Source organism: Schistocerca gregaria, unplaced genomic scaffold (assembly GCF_023897955.1).
Source record: "Schistocerca gregaria isolate iqSchGreg1 unplaced genomic scaffold, iqSchGreg1.2 ptg000526l, whole genome shotgun sequence".
NCBI lineage: Eukaryota > Metazoa > Arthropoda > Insecta > Orthoptera > Acrididae > Schistocerca > Schistocerca gregaria.
The window spans coordinates 5,702,886-5,712,855 of record NW_026061925.1 but is presented as its reverse complement, the minus strand read 5'-3'; the positions used below and the strand labels follow the sequence as shown (position 1 = coordinate 5,712,855).

The 9,970-nt window shown below is 41.2% G+C and overlaps 1 non-coding gene across 1 annotated transcript; it reads right to left on the bottom strand.

Annotated features, from left to right (window-relative positions):
• Positions 1-748: 748 nt before the first annotated feature.
• On the bottom strand, positions 749-823 carry Trnat-ugu (transfer RNA threonine (anticodon UGU)). Its single transcript has one exon. It is a non-coding gene; the product is annotated as a tRNA-Thr (tRNA).
• Positions 824-9,970: the final 9,147 nt, after the last annotated feature.

The following is a 9,970-nucleotide window of genomic DNA, read 5'->3' as shown; positions in this document are numbered from 1 at the left end:
TTGTTTCACTCCTTATGCCTACACAAAAATTAGTTAATATTAACAAATGTCATATTATAGCTATAAGTTCCTAAGAAAAGTGTTTACTTTTAGGGGTCAGAGGTAGATGTTAAGAGAACGAACCACTTTTAATTTATGCTGCATGCCGTTCTGAGAAAATAGTTACCCGAAAAAAATGTGTTCAAAGTTTAGGGAAAACATTTAGTTATATTATTACTTCGATTTGCATGAACTGAGTGTTACATATATATTTTTAATGTCGCTGAAAACGAATCTGAAGTCAGATTTTCAATATTCAAAACAGCTAATCCAATACGGAGGGCAACCGATTATGTTTTGACCAATTTTTACCAAAAATGTATTTTCGTTATTTACGTTTAGTCTGCAAGTCAAGGAGTATTTATCAACCCTTCCTCTACCTCTGATTGTTCCTAGGCAGCAACTTCCTGTTCTTCTTGGCAGGAAAAGCCGATCTGTCAAAGCTGGATATGCAGCACTCGGCAGCCTGCACTTGATATTCGTCCGTATTTTCGGTGAGTATGTTTGCATGCATTCTGCAGTATGAATCATTTTGAGCACGTGCGACACGGGACGAGTTATCATCTACATCTATATGGATACCCTGCAAAATACATTTAAGTGCCTGGCAAAGGGTTCATCGAATCACCTTCACAACTGATAATTAATTGAAACCCTCAGCTGCCGACAGGTGTTGTTGATATACTTCGATGGGGACAGCTGAAAAGTGTGCCCCTACTGGGACTCGAACCCAGAATCTCCTGCTTACAAGGCAGACGCTCAATCCATCTGAGCCATCGAGGGCACACATGAACAGCACGACTGCAGGAATTTATCCCTCGCACGCTTCCCGTGAGACTCACATCCCCAACCGTCCACAATCCGCATACGTAATGTACTTAATAGGTATTTGTCCATCCACTCATTACTGGCTCACACTAAGGTGACGATTCCCGTAAGAGTTCCGGCAACCTGTGCGCATTCGCACAGACGAAGGTCAATGGCTGGGTAACGTTTAACCATAGATATGAAGATAGTAACTGCTCTCGAAAGAACAGGCGCCACTGACGACCTTGCAACTCTTCTAGAATACATGATAGACCGGCCGATGTGGCCGAGCGGTTGTAGGCGCTTCAGTCGGGAGCCACGCGACCGCTACGGTCGCAGGTTCAAATCCTGCCTCGAGCATGGGTGTGTGTGATGTCCTTAATTTAGTTAGGTTTAAGTCGTTCTAAGTTCTAGGAAACTGATGACCTCAGATGTTAAGTCCCAAAGTGCTCAGAGCCATTTGAACCATCAGTCCCTATGTTTACACACTACTTACAGTAACTTATGCTAAGGACAACACACACACAACCATGCCCGAGGGAGGACTCGAACCTCCAACAGGGGGAGCCGCGCGAACCGTGACAAGGCGTTGGACACATGGCGGGTACCCCGCGCGGCTCATGGCAGCCGTGACACTGCTTCAAACAATGGACTGTAGAAACTTTTGTAAAGCACGGATTAAAAAAAAAAAACTTTCTGTTCCAAGAGTCTAGACAAGTACACCTTTAAAAAATGCAACTACAAAGAAATTGAATTTTCGAACGTTTTGAATGAGAACCTGTCCTTATGGAACACCGTTGATCAAATGTCACAGGGATTATATACTCAGGTTTCACATGTGGATTAACACTTTCTAATCAATATCCGGAATGAGCAGGGCTTAAAACTTTGAAGAGTTAAATTTCAAGGGCCGTTCTCTTGTATGCAAATAGTTTCACAGTAGAAATTTCTCTAGTTTTATTTATTAATTTATTTATTTATTTTTTACTGTAGGTAAAGAAGGATAGCATTGTGAGGAGGGGGAAGGGGGGGGGGAGGAATCTTGCATCTCCCACCTTGGAATTCTCAGTACAGAATTTTTATTCATTACGAGATTCTTAGCCACTTGCAGAAGTGATTTCGAGTGATTCTGCAAAACTTTTCCTTTAGCCAATCGTAGCAACTATAGGATTCCGTTCCTGCTGCATGACATGTCTCGGAACTTAAACTGACCAACTCATTTGCATAAAGAGCTAGCTTATCATCCGCTTCTTTACTTGCGTAGACCGTTCATGGTCTGCAAAGAATTTTTTTTCTTTAATCGTTTTTTTATGTCTTTTATAAACTGCAACACTTTCTAAACTTTCTAAACTTAGCGCCGTTGAAGCATGGTCTTTTACTGAATGATCAAAAAGCAATGCTGACAGCTGGAGTCCAAGGTTTTTGTTAATCAAGCCGTTTGTATTCTTGTGGTGATATCTCCGTACAGTCTTTCATTCCCTAACGCATATTTCTTTATATCTAATTGAGAAGTGAAATACCGGTTTTCATAGATGCAGATTTAAAATATTTTAATATAACGCAATAAATATTTCATTAAAATTTTCATCCCCTTATGCTCGAAGTTCCAAAACCAGAAAAACACGTAGTTTTTAAAAATTGTAACATATTAGCCGAATACGAATTGTCAGATATATTTAGCAATCCTTTCATAATGAACCATTTTCTGAAACATCTCACACCCTTTAGGGGTTGGGTTTTCAAAAACAATTAAACACGTATTCTTCTATTTAGAGCCGAGGAGGCAAATTCAAATCTTCATCCATTTAATTCTAAAAATGCTTTCATAGTGAAATATTTCATAAAACATTACATCCCCTATTTCACTCTATTAGTGAGTTAAATTTCCAAAAGCAACGAAACACATTTTTTTTACATCCAACCGAGATGTCAAATACCTATTTTCATAGATGTAGCTATAAAAATGCTTCAGTAGTTCTTTAATAATGATTTATTTTCAAAAAACCTTCACTAATTATTTTATCCCCCAATGGAAGAATTTCGGAAAATGCTAAAAACCTGTTTCTTTTTTGTATCTGACTGAGACACCAAATGTCAATTTTCATAGTTTTGTAGTTATAGCTTCAATAGGGACATAGGGACATATTTAAAAAAAAGACTTTCAACCCATGTTTCACCCACATAGGAGTGAAATTTCGAACAATCTCTTCTTAAATGATGCTTTCAGCGTAAGATTTACACCTTCATCAAATTTCAAGTCCGTATACTTTGCAGGTTGGGCTGGAAGGCTATGGGTCAGTGAAACCTGTGCCCCTATTGCACCTTCTTGGAGGTTGTAGTTCCAAAAACAGTGAAACACGTAGTTTTCAATAACACAATATTCATAGATTTCGCTTTAAAAACTCTTTCGCACTGAAATACTTTCATAAAACATTACATCCTATATTCCACCCTCTTAATCGTTGAATGTATCAAAAACAGGTTTTCATATATTTCATGAAACATTTCATCCTCTGTGATATGGGGTATGGTAGTGACACACCAAAATCACAATAGTAATCCGTTGTAGTTGCTACATATTTTATTACAATCAAAAGCATTATAAAATCACAAGGCCAGATCAGTTGGACAAATAATAAATAAATTTCGTTAAGTGGAACGAGACCCGTAAAACTTGAAATTTGAATATGACTAGGTATATATACTTAGGTAAAGCTTTACTTAAATAGCACAAATGTCCATAAAATTCATAGCAGAACTCTCACTACTTGCAATCAGGGGAGAAACAGATTAAGCGTAAAAATACAGATATTTAACGTTCGGCTTGCCAACTTTCCTAAACAAAACTGTATAAAAATGACTAAAACAATTAAGGGGGTCCTTTAATTTTGATTAAACGGACCTTCAAATTTACTTACTCAGTTGATTAATCAACAATATTCTTAGAATGATTACAACTAGAACATGACTATATGACAATACCCTTAAAATAAGGTTGCTTCAATATTTCGTGTGAATTGGCGATAGACGCGAGCAGACCAAGGATTCAAATCAATACAAGAGATCCACGAGGCAGAGAATGACATAGAAATATACTCAACATGGCAATGCAATTGAACTTTGGATGCTATAGTTCAGCACCGGAAAGATGGAATCACGCAAAAGTGACAACATAACCCAAGATGTAAAGGAGAGGACATGGCCTCAAATATCTCTCTGCCGCCGTGGTGCTCTGCTCCCAGTATGCTAGCGTCGACCGCTGCCAGTTATCTCTAACACAACACACATCAAGAGCAGACAATTTTCTGAGACATAAACTACACAACCTTATATGGAGAACAGGTGAGCAATACAACTGGACTGAAACCAATGAGCCTCCGTGAGTTACTTGGCCAGTGCCAGCCCTTAAACTTTGATTAATAAGATCGCTAAAAATCATACCGAAGTTAAGATGACGAGACTTATCTCCAGGTTCGCCATATTAGTGGCAGAGACAATGAATTGGCGACGCTCTTATCCGTATGTTCGCGGCAGAGTCTGGGGAAGGCAAGGGCCACGTGGAGCCGGATCTGGGGGTCAATTTCCTTCTCTCCGAGACACCCGGCTTCTTCTGCGACTTAGCCGGCAAACAGGCCGAGGACCCCGGGTGGGGACCGATTCGGCAGCAGTTGGCGGATGGCGAGGTCTTCGGGGTCTGGGGTGGGGGGGGGGGGGTGTCTTGTGTAAAGGGGAAGACAACCGTGGTGAAGGGAAGGTCTGTATTCCACAGGAACGAGTTAGCATGGCACTCAGATATTTCCACGATTCGGCGGTAGGGGATCATTTGGGGTTCTACAAGACCTTGAACAGAGTTCGGGAACACATGTTTTGGCCCAACCTATATGGCGATGGCATGCGATTTGTTGGCAACTGTGTCCAGTGTAAGCGCGGTAAGCCCGATGTTGGGCCGCACAGAGAACTACTACAGTCGGTTAGCGAGCAGTGCCCTCTGGACCGCGACTCAAAGATCGAAACATCGATCGACGGAAACTGGCGCCAGAAACGCACCAGCTCACTCTATTTCATCCCCTTAGGGGTTGAACTTCCAAAAACACGAAAATACGTATTTTCTTATTTGTAACCTTGAAGTCAAATACCAATTTTCGTAGATATAGCCTTAAAAATACTTCCATAGTCCTTCCATAATTTTTTATCTCAAGATAAAATGTTCACCTACTATTTCACCTCATAGAGGTTAAATTCCCAATAATACTGGAACACATATTTCTTTATTTCTGACCTAGAAACCAGATACAAATTTTCGTCTGCCTAGCTTCAAAATTACCTTAATAGCTACATGTTTCAAAAATCCTTTCATTTCCTGTGTATCCCCCTTAGAGGTGGAATTTCGAAATATGCAGTATAAGCGGTATAAGATCAACAACCTTTCCAAATCTCAAGGTTTATTTTCCTTGGCGGTCTGGACTGTGTGAATTTCATAGTAATGGCCTCCACACACACACACACACACACACGCACACACACACACACACACACACACACACACACACACACACACACCACTAACAATGCCACCACCACCTCCTGGGGAAATTTCTGCAGACGCCCTTGTTCCACTGCAGTCATATTTTGCCGACGACCTACATTTAGCAGCGTGGGAGGGATAGTGTTGTGCAACAGACAGTATACTCAGTAGACAACGAACTGTTCGTTGTGAAATCAGGGACATAGGAACCGAGACTGACACAGAAGGTGCTGAAGGTGAAGCACACTAGACTCGTGTCTACCACGGCTTCAAATAGTATCGATTTACTATGAACGGAAGTTCCGAAAAGTGAGCAAGTAATTTTACAGTAAATTCAGTACCGATGGTGAGGATATACAACGAAAAACATTTCTATAATATTTCAGAAATAATGAAACATTCCACTCAAGTCGCGCGGCAGAAAACGCAATGGATATGCTTGCACTTAAGACGGAAGGCCCCACGTGCTTACGCAGGCTTACGACAGATCGCAAAATTCGGCAGCAGGCGTAAGCCAACCTCTTGTGCTGCCATCTGTTATTGATGCCAGGCATCAAGGTCTCAGTAGTACGACCATCCACTGGAGAGTAGTTGCTTTATAAGTACTCCGTCTTCAGGCCACGAGTGACCTACTGGGACAGCACCATCCGACCGCCGTGTCATCATCCGTGGAGGATGTGAACAGGAGGGGCGGGGATCAGCACACTGTTCTCCCGGTCGTTATGATGGTTTTCTTTGACCGGAGCCGCTACTATTGTGTCGAGTAGCTCCTCGATTGGCATCATGAGGCGGCCTGGATGATTACCCATCCAAGTGCCTTCAACGCCCGACAACGCACTTAACTTCGGTGATCTCACGTGAACCGATGCAACCTCCGCGGCAAGTCCGTTGCTGCAGATATTTTAGAGTAGTTGTTACGTTTCATAATTATCTAGTTTACGGGGAAAATGTAAAAAAGGCGATTGTCACCGAAGCTACAACTAATCTGAATTTCTGGTTAGTTATCAAGTGGTCTTATGTGCAAGCCTGATTTTTTCATCCTTTGCGGTGGGAATGATTCAAACCCGTCATGTTCTTCTTATGAGGTGTTCTATTTATTTTGCACACAATGATCGTTTGTAGTTGTGTTGAGTTACCACCTTGATAAATTTTTGGATGGCGCACGTATCATAACTGAGATCTGCGCTTGCGCTTAATGGCTGAAGGTCAATTAGCGTAATGAGTAGTAGCGAATGTTATAGTAACATGTTTGTAAATTATTTCAGGTAAATTACCTTAGTAGTGTAATATTATCAGTATACCAGTACAGTATGTGGGCCAATTACGTTAGTCATGGAATACTATCCGTATAAGACTATGTCACCTTGATGTCCCGGAATTTGCTTCAATTTTGGAATCCACGAAAGAACTGGAAATTTTCCTTTACACAGCTTTCCATATAATTTCTATTACAGTGATTCAGTCTTGTCTGTCACTCGACTTTTCTGACTGTGAAATAAATTCTATCGCTCATGTGCTTATTACCTCTTCGTGTTTCCATTTGCCGATATTGCGCATAAACACATACATATCTCAACGTTGCTATGTACATTGATGGAACGACACACTTTTCTGTGGCGACACTGCAGTTTAGAGATAGAAAAACCGATCAGTTAAAACGACATGGGTATTTTAGTTCTGAATAACCGATGTCTTTCGGTATTTGTTTGCTCTCGGTTATAACAAGTATCTTTTTATATTTTCCTGATAACCACGTAAAAACAGATATACCAATTAGCCACAGTTGTCGTAGTAAAATTTTTAGTTTTCAAATAAACCTTTTTTAAAAAAGACGAGTAATTTTTATTCGTAAGATTTCCATAGCTCTGAGATACTGCGTTATTACAGAAAAAATGGGAAAAGTGATGTATGCCACTTTAATAACACTGCTGATAGAAACGAGCAACAAGTGAATTGGTCCAACATTGCCGAGACAATACTGTGCCTGTTATACAAGCAGTGCGTGAGAATGGACGCAGTTTCTCGCTGTTGTCGAACGACAGTTGTAACACAGAATGGCACCATCTGGAAGCCTGGAAGTATTTACGATATGCGGTACGAGTGAAGCACAATGGTCGATTTGGTCGACTTGCGACATCATACAAGGAAAAAAGTTAAAATTTTACAAATCATTCATAGTTCGGGATAAAAATAGAAAGTGCCTGATCTGCTGCCTGTGTCTACGTTATCTGCTTTTAGCCGTTAACAGAGAAATTAAAACGAAAAAGAGAGTTCTCCTGCCGCAGTTTTCACTCTTTATCGCTGGATTATACGTAATGCCCGCATAGTGCTGTGATAACCGATTTAAATATAATTTTTGAGCAGAGTTCTAAAAACTAAAATCAGTAGGATAATACTGGCAGCTTTCTGTGGTATAGAAGTACTCGCTATATTTTGAGAGAAACAGCGAACAGCGGACAAAGTTTTATTGGACCATTTAATTTAAAGAAATTAGAATTATATTAATACCGTCAGTTGCTCACGGGCGTTGATAAATATCAACGTGGACAAGTGAAAATGTGTGCCACGACCGGGACTCGAACCCGGGATCTCTTGCTAAAATGACAGACGCTCTATGCATCTAGGCCACCGAGGGCACAGTGTATGGTTCGACTGCAGGGACTATCTCGCGCACGCCTCCTGCGAGACTCACATTCTTACCTTGAATGTCCATACACTACAGTCGTAGAGTCCCACTCCAACACACTCATTCCTCGTGGAAGACATGTCCATATCTATATAAGTATATGGTTCTGGCAATACCAGCCATGACCTTCTTCTGTGAAGATGCACAAGTATTCCCCGAACTGTTACGGGACTTGGTAAGAATGTGTTCCACGAATAATGAATGTGTTGGTGTGGTACACTACGAATGTAGTGCGTGGACATGGAAGGTGAGAATGTGAGTCTCGCGGGAAGCGTGCGCGAGATAGTACCTGCAGTCACACTATCGTCTGTGCCCTCGGTGGCTCAGATGGGCAGAGAGCCTGCCATGTAAGCAGGAGATCCCGGGTTCGAGTCCCAGACAGGCACACATTGTCACCTGTCCCCGTTGATATATATCGACACCCGTGAGCAGCTGACGGTATTAATATAATTCTAATTTCGTTCTGGACGGCTGCAGGTCATCATAAATGTATTTGACGTTTTGATTCCATTTATCAAGAAACTGAGAAAGTAAAATTTTTTATCTTTGTTTGATTTCTACGTTTACAAGAGGAAATAATGTAAATAAAATACTGAAAATCGGTTATTACAAGAACTGGTATTGTGACGGGCTTTAACAATTAGGTTAAAGTGAGGCTGGGAAACTGATAAGAGCCGAAAACCAGTTGTTTGAGCGATAACCGACATTCCCACTGCTGTTGTGAGTGGTAAGATTGACGCGCAAGGACATCTAGAACAGTTTTTCAGAAAGGTTACTGCAACTCTGATGTTCTCAAAATGAACGGGCCAGCCATTGGCGTCCGCGAGGGGGAAGGGGAGGGGGAGGGGAGGAGGTGGGGAGGGGAGGATAGGCAAAAGGGCACTTTCACCCGTCGCCCCTAACCATCCTTGGAATCTGGAGTAAAGAGTTTTTATTCGTTACAGTATACTCATACTCTTCCAGATAAGAATTCTCCACAATACTGCTAAACCTTAGCTTTGACCAGTTGTAGCGCTTATAGAGTTAGGGTCTTGTAGCTTGATGCACCTCGTAACTGACCAGCTGATTTGTACACAGAGTGCCAGTCTCAGAATCATGCACTCCAGCCCCGACGCGCCTTCCCCCCTCCCCACCACTGGAAATATTTCTGCAGTCTCCAGTCTGCCACTGTGCATATATTTTGATAACATCCTGGTTTTAATAGCATCGAAGGAACAGCATTGTGGAGTAAAGGGTAGACCTAGCACAGACCACACCATTCACAATGAAACGCATCACTTAGTAGATGGTGAAGTACTTTGAAGCTAGCCAGATAGAAACAGAACCTCCTGGCACTGTATCTAACCCAAATTCTAATCTTACACTAATCTCTTGTATGTACCTACCACGCCCTCAAAGAGCCAACGATTTACTATTATCAAAAGTTCCGAAAAATGAGGAAGAAATTGACCCACACTTTTTTCCGTTGTTCATTATTTCGATTACCCCATAAAGGGAATGGACTTGTAGCCACAGGTTACACAAGCGATAAATGGTTTAAAATACATAAAAAGAGATGACAATAGGAAACGATTTTTAAAAACACAATGATGCGGCTTTTACGATTTTTACAGGAAAAAAAAATGGATGACAAAATAAAGGTTTTTCAAAAATATGCTGGTGGACAATATTGGGGATTTTTTATCTTTATAGATGACTAGCGGAAAAGCTTGGTGTTGACCAGGCATTTATTTACAGCTGTGCGTCCACGTCCGTACTATGCAGCGTCTGGCCTTGTCCTGAGTTTTTATGACGTATCTCCTGAAACATGTGTCGTACAATGATATAATTTTGTAGGTGCATTCAGCGTCATATGCGGATACTGTCTGCAAAATTTATTGCGAATATAGTAGCAAAGAAGTAACAAATTTAAA